Here is a 19,852-nt window from a genome sequence, read left to right as displayed (position 1 = left end):
GAAGGTATTATGGAACATTGTCATTCACTACCTTGTGGAGGTCATGGAGGTGTCAACAAGACCGTGGCAAGGATCCTAGGTTGCAAGCTTTGGTGGCCAACTATGCGCAAAGATGTTCACAAGTTCATCCTTCGATGTGACCGATGCCAAAGGATGGGAGGAATCACAAAGAGAAATGAAATGCCGCAACAATCAATCTTAGAAGTTGAGCCATTTGATGTATGGGGAGTGGACTTCATGGGTCCGTTTGTCTCCTCATGTGGGAATTTGTATATCCTTGTGGCTGTGGATTATGTGACTAAATGGGTGGAAGCGATACCATCACCCACAAATGACCACAAGGTAGTGTTGAAGTTGCTCAAGAAGATCATCTTTCCTAGATTTGAGGTGCCACGGTGCCTAATTAGTGATGGCGGATCTCATTTCGCCAAGAAACAACTCGAAGCACTTTTGAAGAAATATGGGGTACATCATAAGGTTGGACTCCCTTACCATCCACAAACCCAAGGGCAAGTGGAGGTGTCCAACAGAGAAATTAAGAGTTTGCTCGAGAGGATGGTCAACAAGTCTAGAAAAGATTGGTCCCTAAGACTGGATGATGTACTATGGGCCTTACGGACCGCTTACAAGACACCGATTGGCACCACGCCATATCGACTTGTCTATGGTAAGGGATGCCACCTTCCGGTGGAATTGGAGTACAAGGCATGGTGGGCTGTAAAGGAACTCAACATGGACCTTCACTTGGCCGGAGAAAAGAGGTTACTCAAGCTCAACGAGTTGGAAGAGTTGAGGTATGATGCTTATGAGAGCTCTAGACTCTACAAAGAACAAACCAAGAGGTGGCACGACAAAAGGATTCAAGATCGTGACTTCGAGGTGGGTAACAAGGTTCTTCTCTTCAACTCACGTCTCCGACTCTTTCCCGGGAAGCTCAAGTCCAAATGGGTGGGGCCGTTTACAATCACCAAAGTAACCCCCTATGGCTCGTTCGAATTGGAAAATCATGAATATGGGAGCCGGTTCATGGTGAATGGGCAACGGATCAAAAGATACTATAATGAAGGAGATATTGGAAAGATCGGTTGCCTAATGCTTGGGACGGTCCACACCGTTCCTCCCCTTAGCTTTATTGCTCGTGACATAACGTCAAGCTAGGGACGTTAAACTAGCATGCTTTGTAGTATATTGTGAATATTTGTCTTTGAACTATCTCTTTAGTTACTTTTTGTTTTAAGTACTTTGCAAAAATCCGGAGGATTTTTCCCCAAAGAGGGGATGGTTTATGTTGGTTATCGTTAGCCAAAATGCTATAAACCGAAGGGCACGACCTCTTGGCTCAACCAATCAATGGTTGAGTCGGGTACTTAGGTCGCATCCTATAGAAGTACTAACGATTTTGGTTTGAGTGATATTTGAGTGTTTGCAGGTTTGGGAAATAATGCTTTTAAAGCCAAAAATCCGACAGTCTAGAGCGGGCGCTCTAAACAGAGGGCGGGCGCTCTGCATCATTGGGAATTATTCAGAATACTTGAGGCCAAAATCCGAGAATTTAGAGCGGGCGCTCTGTGTGTAGAGCGGGCGCTCTGATTTTAAGGGGGCTAAGGAAGGAAAATTTCGAGAATTTAGAGCGAGCGCTCTGGGTGTAGAGCGGGCGTTTTGAAGGTCCCTCAGAAATTCTACATTTTTGGTGCTAAAATCCGAGAAGCTAGAGCGGGCGCTCTGGACAGAGAGCGGGAGCTCTGAGTTTTGGGTGAAAAATTGACTAAGTGTGGGAAAATTGCGCAGCTTTAGAGCGGGCGCCCTGGTCTTAGAGCGGGCGCTTTGATTTTCAACCCAGAAACCTGATTTTTCAGCGAAATGTTAGAGCGGCCGCTCTACCCTTAGAGCGCCCGCTCCGACCCTCATTTCAGACTTTGCGTTTTATCCCCTTTTAATTTTGAGCACCCAAATTCTCACCTCAAACTCCCTATCCCTATCCCTTCTCTCACCTCAAACTCCCTCAACTTCTTCCTCCATAACCAAACCTTCATCTCCTCCAAATCTCCACCTTCCAACTACGAATTCCTCTAAAATTCACAAATTATTCATCCCCTATCTCCAAAAATCATACATCTCCATCAAGAATTCAGCACCTAGTCCGGATTTCATCAAGAATTGAAGCGGGTTCTACCGGGTTCGCGTCGGGCCAAGTCAGGTTCTTCTTCAATTTCAACTCTAGGCTAATTTGTCTCCAATTGTTGGTATAATCCTACTCTTACTAAGTTAATTCTCCCTATTTCTTTGGATATTTGCTTATTAAGGTTGGCTTAATTGGAGAATTGATGGTGAATGAATGGGTTTTGTGTTTTATGTGGTGAAAATTTGTTGTGAATTGTAGTGTGTTGTTTGTTGTGGTGCTTTGGCAAGGGAAAATTATTGTGGATTTTTGCTAGGTTTTGGTTTGTAAAAAGTTTGGTTTTAGAATTGGTGGTTGTGCAAAGTTTTGAAGAGTTTTGTTTTTGTGGTCATTGTGTAGAATTGTTGGAAATTGTTGGGTTGTTGTGGTGTGTTGCTTTGGAAAATTTCTATATTGTTGTTGTAAGAAATGGCTGGTGGTTCAAAGAGGCAAAGAGCCGAACCAAGGAGTGGTAATGTAGGAGAAAGTAGTGGTGCCGGTAGTAGTGGTGGGCATGCTCAACCCACTCAATTCAACATTACCCTGCCACATGCGGCCCAAAGGACCAAATTGGCCGCATTGGATAGGAGGGCAATTAATCCAACTCTCTTCTATTCCCAACACGACTGTTATATGATTGGAATAGACGAGAAGGTTAGGGAGCTTGCAGTGAATCTGGGGTTTGATGCGTTCTTGGATTGTAGATTGCCAAATGATTACATCACCGCAGATACTTCCTACTACTACCCCACCCAACCGCCTCTAACTTACCGCCCCCTAACATTGGAGTTTCTTGCTAGCTTCGAGTTAAATCAAGAAGAGGGTATGGAAGGCATTGATGCATTCAAAGTAAAATTCCGGTTGTTCAACAAAGGCCGCCACATTACCCTCCGTGCTTTCAATGAACTATTTGGTTGGGACCCAAATGCTCGAATCTTGGATACCTCCGGACTTGACGGTCAAGGTTATATAGAGGGGTACAGTCCGCAAGAATTTTGGGCCCGAATCACGAGTGGGGCTAGAGAATTCCAATCAAACTCCTCCAAGGCCTCAGAGATCCACCATGCCGCCTTACGGTACTTTCACCGGATGCTTGCATATATTTTCTTCTCCAGAAAAGATCTAGGTAAAATGAGCGATCAAGAGTTATATCTTCTTTGGAGAGCTACCGAGGGTGCGCTTCTTTACCCACCTGCCACCCCGGAGCACAAGATCAATCTAGGGTATCTGTTTGCCAAGAGATGTAAGGCAATAAGGGACTCCCCCCTCTTGACTGGTCCTATCTTTATGGGAGGGATGGTCACGTATATCGCCTTCAAGTACAGATACAAGACCCAGCTGCAGCAGATGGAGAGCTTGAACATGGCAGCCGAATTGAACATAGAGAAGATGAAAAGAATGCAATTCATTTCGGATTCCACGGGAGTCACGGGTAAGGCCTTCATTTGGCGGATCCGAGACGTCCCTTGGTGCTACATGCCATGTCCGTTCATGATGAATCCGCCCCCGGGAACTGAGTTACCATGGCAAGTCCCTATGGAGCAAATTCACGAGAATGACCTCTCCCAGCCCGAGATTGATCATAGAAATGAAATCAGGCAAGCGAGGCGGCAACAACAACAATTCCAGCAACATCAAGAGCAACAGCAGCAACAGTTTCAGCAGCAGCAACAAGAGCAATTTCAACAATTTATTTCTCAGGCACAGCAGCATCTTCAGCAGCCCCCCCCAGTTCTCGGGGGAGGTGAGCCCTCTTCCTCTTCTGCATTTAATATTGAGCAAGCTTTCGCTAGCCTCACTCTGGAGGTTAGGAACCTTGCTCAAGCCCGGCCTAGGGAAAAAGAGGAGGCCCCTGCTCAGTCTCCTGGTCCCACTTTTGATATTTATCAAAACCATATTTATGATTACCATGTGGACCAGGGACATTTTAGCCCATGTGTCAACTACCCCTACTACCCTCCGCAGCACGGGCCTGTCCCGAATTGGGAGCCCCCTCAGGTAGATGACAATGGGAACCCCATTCCTCGTACCGGCGGCCAATACCCCTATTGGCAAGGCCCCGGTACCCTGCATGACCCTCCCCACTCCTTCCCCCCCTACAACTACCAGCGCCCAGGTGGGTGTGATTACCTCGGTGATCCCGCCTATCCTTATCAGGGCGACGACTTTCCCCCCGGTTATTACGGTGGGTGGGAGCCATATGGGCCGCCATGCGATGTTGATTATGATTGGGCGCCCCCTGTAGTTGTAGAGGGAGAGGAAGAGGAAGACTCTGAGGAATAGATGATCATTTCTTTTGACCCCCCCCCCAACCTTGACTATTACATGTTTTATCGCACCGAGACGGTGCCTGGTTTTAGTTGGGGGGGTGCCTTAGCATTTTCATATCTAGGGGCAAATGAAAAGATCATTTTGGGGATGAGCAGCCTTTCCTATGCTTGCTTGTGCTTAATAATCTGTTGGCTTGTATCTGTTGGTTTGTATTATACATGATCACTTTTCCTTTTTCTTCTTTATTTTGTTTTCTAATCTTTTTGCTTTGGAGTTCTGGTATTTCTCACTTTTTGGCAGGTTGTATACTACTTTTGGAAGGAGCCAAGGTTGGTTGACTTGGAACCCATCATTCTTTTTATGTTTTGGATTGGCATGGCTCCGGTGAGATCTTTCCAAACTCTCTTCTATTTATTTTATCTTGCTTAGTTCCTAGGAGCGGAGTTAGGATTAAGTTGATTGATTCATGGATGTTTGCATACTTGGAATTGTGTACTGAGAATTGTGTGAATTGATGCTTTCATTCTTGAGTTCCTCTTCTATCCTTCTATCCCTTCCTTTCTATTTTTGTTGAAGAGTAGCAACGGGGCGAGGTTCACACCTCGTGAGAGGCGCCCGGCATTATGCCTAGGAGGACGTGCATTCAATTCACGTACCTTCTACCGCCCCCACTTATGGAATTTATTCCAAACGAAGTCCTACTTCTCTTGTTGCTCTTCAATGTTTTCTTTTTCTTTTTCTTTCTCTTAGTGTTATCCAAGGCAAGTGTTAAAACTTTGTTTTGTGTTTGGCTGAATTAGTAGCTACAATGTATGAACATATATGAGTTGGTTCCTTGGTTTGATAGGTTTACAAGGTCTTTAATGTTTTGGTTGAAAATCACATAGCTTCATTGCTCAAATGACTCCTATTGGACATATCTTGGGCTATTTAGGCCTTGATCCCTTTTGTCCTCGGTTTGTGGTTGTTGGGCGTAGCTCATCTTGTGAATGAAAGCTAGGTGGCTAGAAATTTGGAGACTTAGTGTTTGGCTACTTGATCTAAAACTCGCTCCATTTGACTCTTGAGACCGCGACTGAATCGACTCATAGGATGATAAAGGCATTCATTTCGGGATAAGGGCATAATTTTTCGTTCTTTTTAGATCCTTTTTTTTATTTCCTAGGACACCTTTACTTTCAAATTTCAGGTTTTTGGGTTTACATTCACCTTTTGCGTACCCCCTTGAGCCTTCCACTTTTTGTCTACCCGCATTACAAGCCTTACGAACCTAATTTTATTTTCACCTTTATAGAAATGAGTGAAACTCGAGCTTGGCTTTGTATCTAAGTTAAAAGTTTGGCATAGTGGATGTCTATAATGTAAATTGCAAGGGACGTGTTTGTTTCCCCAATTAAATCTTTTGGTATAAAAAAAAAAAAAAAAAAAAAAAAAAAAAAAAAAAAAAGTTGGAATAAGAATGCATAAGTAAGGCATCGATCTTGTATATAGTTTAGAGTTAGTTGGGGGGTATAATACCCACCAACTAAGGTTAGTTGGCCTTGGTTTTGCTCGATTCATTAATGTTTCACTCTTAGGAGCTTACACCACCAGCCAGAATTTTTTTTTTTTTTTTAACCCTTACCCCAAGCCATTTCAATGCACCTTAAAAGCCCTTTGGACCTTGAGTGATTGAGTCAATGTCGGTGGAGAGAGTCATGGGTCGAGCTTTTAGATTGGATTTGCATTTACTAAGTTAGGGCAATCCTACCTTGCCCACCTCCTTGTTGTTCTCCTAATTCTCTTGTGGAATTCGAGACGACTAGCCGCCTAGTGTACATGATCGAGATGAGGAAGGTTGCCTTGGTGAGGGACAATTGGAGGATAGGATCTTTATAGTCCAAGCTTTTGAGCATGAGCTATGTGGCCTTCAACCAGGAGCATTAGCTAGCTTGTCCACCTATCTTGTCAAGAAGCTTGCGCATCCTTGTGATTGCATTGTAGTGAAAGTTCAACCATTCATGTTTGTGTTTCTTTCCCTTTTTATTTTTCTATTTTTCTATTTTTCTATTTGTCTCTAAAAACCTTGCCTTGATTTAGTGCGAAGTTGTGGGTTAATCTCTCTCGAAAACCCTCACGAGAGCATACTCGTCCTCCTAAGTGACTTGGGGGTTTAAATGGCTTGCCGTTTACGCTAACAACGACCGTGATTCCTACGAAAGTGAGTTAGTGTATAGACTTATGCTTTTGGTTATTTTTGTTTGCTTATTTTACTTCGCTCGAGGACGAGCAAAGGACTTAGTTGGGGGGAATTTGATCAGTGGCCATTTGGCCCACTTTTCTACTTCGTTTCTTCCCCGATTGAGCCCTTTGTTTGCCCTTTTTCCTCTATTTTAGCTTAGTTTTGTTATTATTGAGCATATTTGTTACTTGGAGTGGTTTTGAGTCATTTTTGGCTCATTTCCTAAGGTTTTATTCCCTCTCCTTTAACCCATTTCAATTTGCTCCTATTAGAACCTTTCCTATGATTTGTGTTTTCCATCTTACAGGTCCTCCCGTGGCTAAGAAAGCAAGGATTGGATGCAAGGATTAGGCATGCTTTGGAGTCAAAGGGATTGGAGCATTAGAGCCCAAAATATGAAGGAAAGAAGAGTTCAGAGCGGGCGCTCTAGATATGGAGCGGGCGCTCTGTATTCCTTGCTGCAGAAAAACCAAGTACCCAACCCTCAGAGCGGGCGCTCTAATGTTGAAGCGGGCGCTCTAGCTCCCAGAATAATCAGAGCATTTTCTGCGAGACTTCAGAGCGGGCGCTCTGGCCTTAGAGCGGGCGCTCCGTGTTCCCCTGACCGATTTGAACTCTGCTACACGCGTAGGCCGACGGCTCTAATTATTTTACTCTGCACGTGATGCCTAAAATTTTGGGCCTTGATTTGGGTTAGGTTTTAGAGGAGGGTATAAATACCTCTCTTCCTTGTAATTGGGAGGGGAGAGGTATGTAGAGAGAGAAATATTAGAAAATCAGATTTCAGCTTATTGTTTTTTTTCTTTCTTTTGCACTTTAGATTAGTTAGGGTTTAGTTCCTCATTAGATCTAAAACACTACTCTTTGTTACTCTCTTTCATTTTCAATCCAAGATTAAATCTTTTGGTATTATTTCTATCCCTACTCTTTATTTATTGCTTTATTTATCTATTTTAATTAGTTTTAGCTTATCTTTAGTTGTTATTTCAAGTCAATAGAATAGTTTAATATCTTAGTTGCCTCCTTGTTTAAACTTGCAATTTCTGGTTTTGATCCTTTATTTTCTTGCTATTAGTATAATATTATCCTTATTTGCTTAGATTTCATGCTATTTAGAATAGATTACAAGTAGACTTAACATATTCTCTTCAAAGTTAACTTCTTTAGTAAAGTTTAATCATCCTATTTTCTGGTTTTAGCCATGTTTCTCTCATTAAACTTAGTTTTTGCTTTTGTTAATGTTCTTGTGTGCTTTGGTATGACCCTTCCTTCTCTAGGCTAGGTTTCTAGCTAGGGGAGGGGGAAATGATGAACTAATGATGAAATGAATGATATGTGGTGCAAGATTGGGTAGATTGAGAAGTTTTGCAATTGATTCCAACCCAGGTTTTAGTTGTTAGGAATTAGAGATTGATCACCTCTAAGACCCTATTTTGTGTTGCATGCTAGTTGCGCGAGAGTGAGCTTGTATGTGATGATGACTAGGTTAGGGATGACCTCGACCACCGAGGCGGGGTTGGGTAGGCGGTGTTTAGGTGAGCCCGAGAGGGAATCCTAGATGTTGGACCATAGGCCCCAATTGTTTGGTTGACCGATTGAACCATTCTTGTTGCCTCTAATTGTTGAAATCATTGTTAGTTAGGAATTCTCCCCTATCCCCTAGTGTTTGCTATTCCTTGATTTTCGAAGTTTTATACCTCTGCTTGTTGCTTGTTAATTTAGTTCTTAGTTTATTTGTTTCCCTAGTAGCTATAGATAAATCCATCATAAATTTATTCCTCCCTTTTCAATTGACTTATAAGTGATCTAAGCAAGAGACGTTTGACCTTCCCTGAGGATTCGACCCCTCTTCCACTATGCTACCTTTGGTTAGTTTAGGACGTGGGTTTTCTTTTTATTCTTGACTCGACCTTTAGGAACTAACGACACCTAGGGGGCCGATCAGTAGTAAGATTGAGCCTCATAAAATTAATGGGCCAATTAAGCAAGTAAGATGAGTTTGACTTTGTTTGTTTGGACATGAATTATAGAATGAAGGTATGTATAAATATTCGTACCAAAATAATTTTCGACCTAAATTAAAAGTGAAACTTTTGAAATTAAATTCTAGAAAAACACAAATAAAAATTATAAATAAAATATAATTTCATGTATAATATATTTAAAAATACGGGAGATTACACAAACAACTCCTTCTTGAATATCCTCCGTCACCAAAATCAAGCAAAAGAATGCTAGTTCTTACTGTTCATATGTTATGATATGAATATACCACACCAATTCCTTATGTATGGATGATGAGATTCCATTGAGGCATCAAAAGGAGTTTGAACGAAAAAAGATTTCGATTTATACCCATCTCTTTTCCATTTCCATTCAAGAGTTCTTATGTGTTTCCGCGCGACGTAGATGCTACATAGTGGGTTCTCATCCTTCCGAGACTACGAGTGTAATAGGAACATCCGTCGACAAAAGGATCACCCACTCTCAATAGTGACATATAAGTCGATATAACATAGAAAAGCAGGGTGTCCATGACGTGTACGTGTAGGGGAGCTTGACTGCAAGACCCACCCGTCGAGCAGGGACGAAAGTCGGCCTTAGTGATCCGACTTTTCTTTTTGATCTGAAAAAAAAGGAAGAAATTTTTTGTACTCTTTCAAACATAAATAGAACGATGAAAGTTGTAAGCTGTGTTCGGGGGGGAGTTATTGTCTATCGTTGGCCTCTATGGTAGAATCAGTCGGCAGCGGATCACGAAATCTTGGTGATGTTCTCTATCTAATGAAAGGGGGGTTCGCTTTGAAATCGTCCGCCCTGCACCCACCCCCCCGAGTATATGCTTCAACAGGAATTGCACAAGGGGAGCGACATTCTAGGATTCCATTTCCGAGTACCGTGACCAAAATGAACTCCCGCTTCCACAAATATTTGGCACTCTAGAAAAGCATTTCGTAATTGATTAAAAAAAATATGAAAAAAAAAATGACTTGAATAGGTGTATCTAGGGAAAATTCACTTCGAAGCGACTATTCCCTAGATACACACGTCGTGTTATTTCAGATGAAAGAGGAACCAGAGCTGCCTAAAGAAGAAGAAATCGAAGAGTTGGGGGTTTCATATAAGTACATGACTCTAGCGATAAAGCGCCTTGAGGAGAATGCGAAGCACTTTGTCTCGAGTTTGAGTATTAATCTTCCATGGTGTAAGTCCTGTTAGTTCAATGAATTTATTAAGCTTGTTGAATTTCAAACTTGGACTTATTTGTTGAGTGAATGTTTTAATAATCCTTTATATGATGATGCTTTGAAAGAATTTCATTCTACCTTCAAATATGAGAAAGGAAAAATTACTTGCATAATTCAGGAAATTGAATTTGATGCCGAGTATTTGGGAGAACTGTTTGATGTTCCTAATGCTGGTTATGAGTTGTATTTCAAAGGGTCAGTGCAGAAACCTCTTCCTAATACCTCAATTGAATCAATTGTGGAGCACTTCCGATGAAACCCTAAGACCACATATGTCAATCATAATAATTTCACCCCTCTCCAAAAACTGCTCTTTAAAATAGTTCACAATGACATTGTTCCTAGAACCCAAAAAAGAGATTCAGCCAAAGCTTGACTATATCTTCATGTACTATCTTGAACACAAAATTCCCATCAACTTTCCCTCCATTATGATACAACACCTTGACAATTGTGTACCTCGCAACTGGAAAATTGGCTATGGTAATCTCCTTACTAATATCTTTGAAATCTTTGACATTGATATCTCCTCATATTAACCCCTGCCTCTGAAAAATAATGCGTTTATTCAGAAAACATTTCTAAAAAACCGAGGTCTGCATATAGTTCATGGTTGTTTAGAGGAGATGCTAGCAATTTTAGAAGAAGATGAGCCTTCGGTTGAGGGGGGAAGCAGAAGAGGACAAGGGTATTGAGAGAGAAAAAGTTGTTGAAGGAGATAAGAAAGAGAAAAAGAGAGAGAGGGAGAAGGTTGTTGAGTATGAGGTTTAGGAGATAGGAGGAAGGAAAAGAAAGAGCTTAAGGCTAACAAAGAAAAATGCTCCTACAGAAGTAAATCTTGTTCCTATTGATCTAGAGGAATAGGAAATAATCAAGGATTTTGCAGTTCCTACCCCTCCTGAGTCACCTCCTAAGTCTTCTGCTAAGGAAACAGGGTTTGTAGAGATCAGTTCACCAGCTATGTTCAAAGAGGCAGTTTCCATAGAGCTACATGAATTGAAGAAAATTCTTAAGGAGATCACCTCAAACCTCAAGTCAAACACTGACAGGGTAGATGCTCTGAATAAGTTGTGTCAAACTGTGCAGGTGATGCAAAGTCTTTGCTTCTCCAGGTTGCTCAAAGCAATCAAGAAGTTGGTGGAGAAGATTGTAGTAAAGCTTGATGATCTCACTGTAGAAGAAGTCTGAACTTGTTCCTTTCCCTCTAGCTTAAGATGATGATGACTTTGTTTTTATTTTTTTGATCTTGAGCAATTCTATTTTGCTTTTGGGTCTGTAACTAAAACAGGGATTACTTGTTTTTTTTTTGTGAACTTGTGAATTTGGTGCACTTTGGCCGATGTTTAACATTGGTTTTAGACGAATGTTTTATTACTCTTTTGTGCATATTTTCTTCTTGGACTGTTTCTATGCTCTCTACATTATCATTAGACCATGTTATGGTGTTGTGCTTGAGAAAATTTGCTATACACATTGTGTTTTTGATAATTCCAAAAGGGGGAAAGTATGGGTAAACTACTTACACACTTATCATCCATCTCTACTTCAAAGTTTTATGTCTCTCTGATTCTCAGTCAGGTATAAACACTTTTCTTATTCTTTTTCATCATTTGTTACGCTTTACAGTAGTTTACTTGTCTTTTAATTTTAATTTTGCTCTAATATGTTTGCCTTGTTTGTCATCATAAAAAAGGGGGAATATTGTTGCCCTTGATATTTTGATGATAAAACAAGTCAAATTAAAGGACTAGTGCCTTAATCAGTTTTGTAATTTGTTTATAAAGTTGCAAGATCAATTTAAGGCAAAGGAACAAGTGCTAAAAGATATGTTGTAGTGTTCATGTAAAGGAACTGAAGCTTCAGAGCAGATGCTAGGGAAAGAAGACTCGAAGCAGATACTTCTTAGAGAAATTAAAGTCTAAAATATTTTTCATGTTTTAGGTTTTGTGTAAGTGATATTAATTAGGAGTTGATGATGAGTAGAATGTGATTTGAATTTGTCAAATAGTATAATTTCTTTGGTTGCTAATATATATGAAATATTGTTTTCGAAAATATCTTTTCTGATTTTATCGTTCATTAATATCTTTTTGTTTCAAAATAATATCTTTGAAAATATTAGAAAAACTAACTTAATAAACTTGCGCTAACACCTGTTGATTTAGTCTTCACCACCAACAAAGAAACTGCTTCTAAGAGGTTTAAACGTGCCCTGGTTTTTAGGACATGTTTGAAGCTCTGGTAGTGGTGGAAAGTAGTGGTGTTAAGATGAAGCAGTAGTGGCGTGAGTAGTGGAATTTGTGGCGTTTTAATCAAATAATGCTTTTCTATAAATATCAGAGTTGTTCTTGGGAAACCTTCACCTTGCTCAATCATATCTTTCTATCTTTCTTGTTTTCTAAAAGAGTCAAGAGTCGCATTCTACTTAAGAGTTAACTTTCTTAATTTCTTTCACTAGAGTATTATTAATTTGAGTAGTAATTGGGAATTAGGAGTTTTAGTGAACTCTAAGAGAAGTCAACAGAGAAAGAGAGAGAAAAGAAGAGTGACAAGTAGTGGGACTTGCTGCTAGGAACTTCAAGTTTTTAAAGGAACTTAAAGTCATATCCTTTAGCGTGTAATAGGTTGTTTTCCCTATTATAGTGAAGAATCTTTCCCAAAATCCCAAGTGGTCGTGATTTTTCCTCTTGTTAGGGCCAAAAGGTTTTCAACATAAAATCTCTCTCTATTTCTTTAAAGTTCCTTTAGCTTAGTTTTATCAATTCCATAGAAAGTTAGCTAAATTCTCCCAAACTACAATTCACCCCCCTCTTGTATCTTCTAAAGTAACAGAGCAGCAAAGAATATTTGCGTATAATTATTGATGGTGATGATTAGTATATGGAAGATTCAGTAATGATTATTGATGGTGGAGAGCGGTTGTGATTGAAGTGATCAAGAGCAGCAACGAAAGGAAGAGGAAGCAAAGGGGGATTTGATGATATTTCGTGGGTTTTGCTTTGATTTTATTTTTTATTTCTTTTTCCTTTTTTACTTTATTTTTTATTTTATTTTAGTTTTGTTATTTAATTAATTTGTTTAGTTTTATTTATTTTTATTTTCTTTATTATAGCTTGTAATATAAATAACCTTTGGGGTTTAATACTATTTGAACTTTAATTCACCTTAGATTATTTTAGCCTCTTTTATTTTCTCTCTATTAGGGTTAGATTATGAGCCTCTTTCTCTAGTTTAGGAGTATATTTTTTAGAGAAAGAAAACTTGGATAATCTGTGGAGTTTTGAGAGGTTGAAGAAGCAATTTGTGGATTTTTTTCTCATATATTCAACGAGTCTTTTTAACTTTCTCTCATCTTTATTGCTTTCCTTTAATTCTTGTTTTTTTTTATTATTCTTTGTTATTTAAAGTTTTTGATTAGTTTAATAGTTTTATTTTAGCTTTAATTCTAGGTTTACTTTGCTTTTCAAGCTCTTCTTTATCATGTTAGCCTAGATTTTATTCAAAGGGATTAGATGAAGATTATGTTGATGAATTGAATGATTTATTGTGATTTGTATGCAATTGATTCTTGGTTATTGTGTATGGATGATGCTTATATGGATTAGAATCTTTCTAGATAATTGATTCTATGTTCTTAATTGTGGTTTCAAATAATTGTGCGAAAGTGAGTTGTTTGAGAGTCTAAATTCTTCCATACCTATGCTAGGTTAGTTACACGATTTTGAATTAGTTTAGTAGGATAATTAGCATGCTTAATTGTGTGAGAGTGAGTTGAGTGTGTTGATTGTTCCTACTTGAGGTCATTTTCATCTAATTGCAATGTTGTTTTTTAAGGCATTAATTTGATTGGATTCCACCTTTCCTAGTTTTAGTTGTTTGCTCTAAGTAGTGTTTATTGAAACTCTTTCTATATCACGATCATCCTACTATTTTAATTAGCATAAATTGAATACACTTAGTCTTCGTGGTTCGACCCTATACTTGCCACTAACTAGTTTGGTATGAGTTTAGGTATTATAAATTTCTATTTTGGTTAAGGTTAGTAGCCCCAACCAACCTATTAACTCGCGATCAGTTTCGAATTGTTCTCATCGAAAGTTACTTGTTAAAGAATCTCATCAAAGAGACCTAGCTGGACACTCTAGGGTTGGAAAAACGTATGAAATCCTTCGAGAATATTTATATTGGCCTAAAATGTTTTGTGATGTGCAAGATGTAATAGCTCGTTGTGGGGCTTGTCATAAGTTTAAGAGTCAATTCCATGAAGGACTCTACTCTCCTCTTCCGGTTCCTAGTCACCCATGGGATGATCTTAGTATGGATTTGGTGGTTGCTCCCCCTCCCACTTCAAGGCAAAAGGGTTTTGTGTTCGTTGTGGTTGATCGTTTTAGCAAGATGGTTCATTTCATTCCTTGTCACAAGACTGATGATGCTTCTCATGTGGCTACCTTGTTCTTAGAGAAGTGGTGAAGCTTCATGGCATTGCAAAAAGCATTTTTTTGGATCGAGATCCTAAGTTCTTAATTTACTTTTGGATGATCTTGTGGAATTTAGTAAGAACTAAGCTCTTGTTTAGTACTTCTAGTCACCCTCAAACCGATGGGAAAACGAAGGTGACTAATTGTACCATGTCCATCGTTCTCTGAGCTATCATTAGCAAGCACATGAAAGTTTGGAATGTTAAACTTCCTCAAGTTGAATTTTCTTACAACCGCTTTCATTGTATAGTTACGTGAAAAATACGACTTGAAATAGTGTATGGCTTCAATCCTCACTTACCACTTGACTTGTTGCCTAGTATTCCTCAAGAGGAGTTGAGTTTTGAGGTAAAAAGATAGAGTTGAAACGATGAAAAAGCATCATGAAGATTTCAATAAGAGGATTAAGAAAACAAATGAGAGTTATAAGGTAAGAGAAAACAAATTCAAGAAGCCAAGGGAATTCAATTTAGGAGATCTTATGTGGCTCCATCTTCGAAAGGAAAGGTTTCCAGCTAAGAGAAAGAACAAGCTCATGCTAAGATCCGAAGGCCCCTTTAAAGTTGTGGAGTGAGTTGAATCTAATGCATACAATCTCAAACTTCCAGGAGACGTTGGATTTCATGCTACCTTTAATGTTGGTGATCTTGCTCCTTTTCCTTTTTTGGAAGATATTGGTGAAAATGATCCAAAATTGAGGGAAATTCCTTTAAACGAGGAGGGGTTTGAAGCATGTGCATGGAACTTGGTAGAGGAAGTTGAAGACATTCCACGTGTTGTGGCACGTAGCCATGCTAAACTCCTTGGTGGTCACCTCTCGTTGAATATCATCAAACTTGAGTAAGTTTTATTTTCTTAGAATAAAGCTCAAAGGATTCCATGTGTTAGACAAGAAAGAAACTTATCAATGTATGATGCAATTACCATATCTCCTTCGTTACAAGGAAATTTTAGCTGATTCATGTTGGAGGTGAAAGTAGAGTTCAAAAGCTTTCTAACGACAGGTCACATGCCAAATTAAGCAAGAAACGAAGAATTTATGAACATTTGAAGTTGAGCTGTGTAGGTTGTCGTGAGGAGCGCCCGCTTATCACAATGGAGTGCCCGCTTCTATGGGAGTCACTTGAAGTTTCAATAGTGAGGAGCACCCGCTCCTACTCTTTAGAGCGGCCGCTCCCAAGGCCCTGTTTCAAGTGGACAACTTCTTTTCTTTTGTGCTTTTTTTTGCTATATTTTAATCTTGGCCTTTCATTTGTAATCCAAGGGGTGTAATTTAAGAACTTTAAGGTTTATTTGTAAAGCCCTTAAATAGGGACAAGCTTTCTTTTGGGAGGGACTTTTTCTTAATTTTGAAACCAATGTGATTTTCTCTCTCTACCCATAATCTTTCTGATTATTTGCTTTCTTTGTGATTGCAACTTTGTAATCTTTGTGGTTACACCTTAATCTTAGCTTTACTTTGTATTATCTTTGATTAAGAACCTTGTTTCATGTATCTTGGTGATTGTTGAGATAAGTTTATCTTGTTTTGTTGATTTAAAGTTGTTTTTAGTTGATTTTCCCCCTTTTTCTTGGTTTTTCTTAATTATTTCATATCACTTGACATCAATCATATTTCTATGTTCCATCTATTTTTTTTTATGTCAATGAATATTCTAGTGATTGTTTTGATTTGTGAACGCTGAATTGATTGATAAAATCTTCTTGTGACCTCTTGGTAAGTTCCTATCTTGCGTTTTCACCAACATTGCATCAACAATTTCCTTTTTCTTTTGCAAAGTGAAATGCTTCCTTTGTGTTTTTTGAGTGCCAACTTCATTGAATGTTTTCATGTCATGGTCTTCATCCTCTTCATGTGCAATGTGAACATCTTGTGTGCCTTGCTCTTGGTTTACTTCTTCTTCTTAATCTTCACGTGCAATATTGAATGCTTTTGGAGATTTGGGGCTGATATTAATACGCCTCTTTAATGATGAATGCTTGGTTTAAATGCAAGCCAAAAATTTGAATGTATGTTGTTTTTTATTTTTTATTAAAGTAGGAGGGAAATGAAAACCCACCAAAAAAATTCAACCAATTCAAATTTTTGGTGAAAATTTGGGAGGGAAAACAAGTCGCTCCTTAAATTAGCATATTTCCCCACCAATTTGCAAGTAGGCGGATCCTACCTTCTCTCTTCTCTTCCTTTAATTACTTTAATCAACTTTCCCTAATCTCTGCCCCTTAAATTTTGCCTTTGTAACCGCAATCCCTCCAAAGTGGCACATAACATTTAACGAAGTTAGTATTAATCTTGTTAATATGATGTCTAGGATTTTATTTATAACTATTTAGTATCATATTTATGATGTTTTTAATTTTTTTCTTTATCTAATGGAAAATTTATCAAAAATAAGAAAACCTTTTCTTGTCCCCCAAAAAAGCAAACCAATTGATTAACTTAAAATAAGTTGATTTTTAAGGAGTGTTTTCTTTAAATAGGTCGAATGATCTACTACCTTCTCAACCGATCAATTTTAATTTTTTTTTTCATAAAAATTATTATTTCAATAAATATTAAAACAAAAAAACAATATCGGTAGGTGTCATTCGAAGCGCACCTACTAAAGTATGATGTAAATATGCCTGCCACTCTTAGGAAGTGGGATTAACATACGATTAGGGACACTATTAGGGACAAACCAAAGTAGGGAGCCGCCAAAAAGTTCTTAAGGAGCTTGTAAACTGTTAAAGGGTCATTAAATGGTGACCACGAATAAGGGACAACGATAACAATTGACCCGTGAAGGTTACACCCCATTCAAAATCTATGAGATTACTAACTCCATATGGTTCATAATCATGAAAGGAGGATCGAGAATGATTGTACGAAGTGAGTCATGGAGTCACATTCGCTCATATTGGCCTCTACTCAATTTATATAGTGAAAAGTATTTCCTGCATTCTCAAAGGCATACAATCAAAGATTCAATTTGCTTCAAACTAGATTAGGCTAAATTGGTTTAATATTAATGCAACATATAATTCTAAAATATTGTGATCACTTCAATTGACAAGAAGATTAAAAAGGAACCTAAACCGATTGTCCAAATTATCTTATTAAGTGTTATATTCAATTTATCCATAATAACGCTAGTCAAATAAAAATAATAATTAACCTTAATCATGATACTTAGCAACAAGAATAAAATTACGAGTAATTTTAGAGAATTAATTACTTACGTTACTTGCTTCTCTAAATTGCTACATCATGAATAAATTATTAATAACTTCAATAAATATATAAATCAAATTGAAATTAGATTAAATAAAAATACAGTTGATTTGGTCCAAACCTTCAATCAAGTCTACCTTTCACCTTGGTTTAAGTATGGAACATTGGGTATCGTATGGACTTTGGGGAGTGTTTAAGGGATGTATGATGAGAGAATAGGGAATGCTTGCTAGTATTTAGGCTAGAGTATCAGAGAGAAAGAGAGAATTATTTGGTGCCCCGAAACTAGAGAAATCAGCCTCGTTTTATAGAAGAAAATGAGGATGGTTGAAGCACATAACCCTAGAATATAAGAGTGCAGCGGAGAAACCATAAAAAGTTATCGCGTCATGGAAGAATTGTCGTGACACTGTAGAGATTGATGTGACACAGGGTAGTGATGTGTTGTGACAAATAGGTTTTCCTGAATTGGGTCTAAATTCATTTTATCTTTTTATTAAGCATTAAGCATGTGATAAATTATGCGTCGTTTCATTGCTCCAGACTTATTTTAGGGTTTTAAATGTTTATTAATCATGTAGCTTAATTAATTAATAAAATAAAGGATTTGGGCTTATATGTGAGTTAGACTGAGTTTGAATAAATGCGACACTGATTTGTGGATTGAATATGGATTTTAAGCACTCCTTAGATTAAATACTCGACCTGACCAATAATGGGGATAAAAGGTTGTTCATTATCGGGTTTGGTTTTGGAAAGACATAATTAGGGTATACAATACCCCTACCATTGCCACCCCCATTTGGCCATCCCCTGTCACAGTGCCAGCACACTACCGCATAAATGCCCCTGTCCCTTCCCCCCTCCAGCGACTCTTTCCCACCACCACCCATCTCTTCTTCTCGTTCTCCCAATGAAACCCAACTACCTTCTCATCACTCCACATCGCACAACAACAGTAGCCCCGGCCCTAAATTACCACCTAAGCCCAGCCATGCCATCACTACAACAATGCGGACAACAACCAAAAATACCGGCAACGCATATCTGTCCTCTATCAGCCCACAATTCACACCTTTCACGGTGCCTAACACCGAGCCACCACCATCAATTACATAATAAAGAAACAAAATTACTCTTATCGCCAACTCTAAACCACCGTAATTAACCATATAATCACTCCTACAATCGGCAACAACAACAATTACACAATGGTAGCGTAATCAGCCACAGTACTACACTTGCTGGTTGTTAATGGAGGGTGTCAGGGTGGGGAATGGTCTGGAAGAGAAAGGAGAGGTCAGTGGGGGATGATTTGTGAGAGAAAAGGGAGTTGTGTTAAGGGTTACTCTTTGATTAAAATAGGGGAGAGGGGATTTGTGAGAGGTGGGGAAAGTGGCAAAGAGAAGGAGAAGGGGAGATGGGTTGTGGTCGGGGTAGGAAGGGGGAAGGGGCAAGGAGGAGAAGAGATGGGTGTTTGAAGGAGTAGGACGTCGGCGGACGAGTGAGCAATGGCAGGGACAGTTATCTGCGGTGGGGATAAGGTTTTGCTTTTTGTTTATTTAATTATAATTCAAATAATTAACATTAATCAATTAAATTTATAAGCTAAGACAATCATGTTGTAACACGTGGCATTATCAACCAAAAAACCGGTTAACCCAAAAGCCAGTCGGTCATTACTTTTTTTTGGAAGATACCTTATAAATAAAAGTACATTTATTTTGAGTTCATAAAAAGGTTTTCTTTGTTTTTTGGAAAGAACAAGCAAAGGTTTGCTTATTTTTGACAAATTATTGTTATTATTATTATTATTATTATTATTATTATTATTATTATTGGAAGGTGCGCCTAGTCCTTCTCTTCCGAGTTGTGTGTGACACGACTCCGGGCAAAACCCATAATTTGAATCTGCCTTGCAAGTAAGGAGTGCAGACGCCAAGGGCCAACCCACAGTCCTAGTTTCACTTATGGAGATTAGCCCTAACAAGAGTGTCGAGGTGCTAGATGAAGTTGCTGGGGTCCTTAACGAGTTCAAGGATGTGATGCAAACAAAACTACCCCAGAATCTCCCTCCAAGGCCTGCTATTGATCAAATAATTAATATAGAGCCAAGTGCCCTGCCTCCTGCTCGTTCCCCTTACTGGATGAGTCTGGGGGAGCTTGCTGAGTTAAGGACCCATTTGAATGACCTCCTTGCCACAGGTTTTATTCAACCCTTAAAGCTCCTTTTGGTGCCCTCATTTTATTTCAACGGAAATT

Source organism: Chenopodium quinoa, unplaced genomic scaffold (assembly GCF_001683475.1).
Source record: "Chenopodium quinoa cultivar QQ74 unplaced genomic scaffold, ASM168347v1, whole genome shotgun sequence".
NCBI classification, from domain to species: domain Eukaryota; kingdom Viridiplantae; phylum Streptophyta; class Magnoliopsida; order Caryophyllales; family Amaranthaceae; genus Chenopodium; species Chenopodium quinoa.
Note: the sequence above shows the minus strand (reverse complement) of the source record.